The sequence below is a fragment of the Octopus bimaculoides genome, chromosome 6 (genome assembly GCF_001194135.2).
Source record: "Octopus bimaculoides isolate UCB-OBI-ISO-001 chromosome 6, ASM119413v2, whole genome shotgun sequence".
NCBI classification, from domain to species: domain Eukaryota; kingdom Metazoa; phylum Mollusca; class Cephalopoda; order Octopoda; family Octopodidae; genus Octopus; species Octopus bimaculoides.
Window position 1 is genome coordinate 76,494,345 of NC_068986.1, and position 1,343 is coordinate 76,495,687.

Below are 1,343 nucleotides of genomic sequence, written 5' to 3' on the forward strand. Positions count from 1 at the left end.
CAAGCTCTCGTAAATATATAATAATTCTAGTGAAACACATTCACTGATTTCAAAAATAGAAATAATACATTTCTAAATCTCTCAGAGAGATTTATGCAGTAGTGATGCGATAAAGTAGTTGTATGCTGTCAATTTATTGTGACAGTCCTATGAAGGGAATAATATTACTGCTATTTAGCCCTAGGAAGCAGCACCGCTCTCTGTCGGCCTTGATACATTTCCTGTGTCCTTATGTTTACAAGGAGGAGACAAGCACCTCAATTTAGCTAAGCCTACATCCAGAGACTAGTTTCTGAGTCTTTGCTCATCATCAGTCTGGAGTAGCATGGCTTGCTAGTTGGAGATGCCTGTCAAGCTCTTGTAAACATATAATAATTCTAGTGAAACACATTCACTGATTTCAAAAATAAAAATAATATATTTCTCAATCTCTCAGAGAGATTTATGCAGTAGTATTATTCCCTTCATGGGACTGTCACATTAAGTTGACAGTATACAACTACTTTATCGCATCACGACTGTGTCACGCTGAATCTCCCTGAGAACTACGTTAAGGGTACACATGTCTGTGGAGTGCTCAGCCACTTGCATGTTAATTTCACGAGCAGGCTGTTCCGTTGATCAGATCAACTAGAACGCTCGTCGTTGTAACCGACGGAGTGCCACGACGACTTTTCGAACAGTTGACTGAGTACAGAATTCATTATGAACCCCCAACAAACGTGTATTTGGAGTTACATCTCTGTTCCTCGGATACATCATCGACAAGGACGTAATTCGCCTACTCTCTGTGAAAGTGAAGTCGATTGTAGATTTTCCAGTGCCTGCACCACTGCGAAAACTGCATGAATATCTTGGTTTGATAAATTTTTATAGGAGTTTCAACATCGTAACAAGCATACACAGAACTCGGCCTATAACCCTGAATGTAAACGAGTTTAGCTTTTAGGTGGTCGTGGAAGCGTGGTGAAACCATCTAATAATGGCTCCGTTCAAAAGGCTGGAATAATACATATAATCTGCCAGTGAGGAAGAGAGAGAGAGAGAGAGAGAGAGAGAGAGAGAGAGAGAGAGAGAACCAAACGCTCTTTTCATAAACTGCAATGCTGGTGCTCCTCTTTGCTTGTTGGTTGATGTATTCGATGTCGGAATGGGGGTGTGCTACAGCAGTTAGTTAACGTTTGGCAACCATTGTCTTTCTCCTCCATGCGACTGTAGCCCACGAAATCTAAATACAGTACTTTCTCGCTCGGGAATTATTGGCAGCATACCTGACTGTTAAAAAACAATTTTGATGCATGTTAGAAAGTACTGCTTTCTTTATGTAGCTGACAGGCCACCCG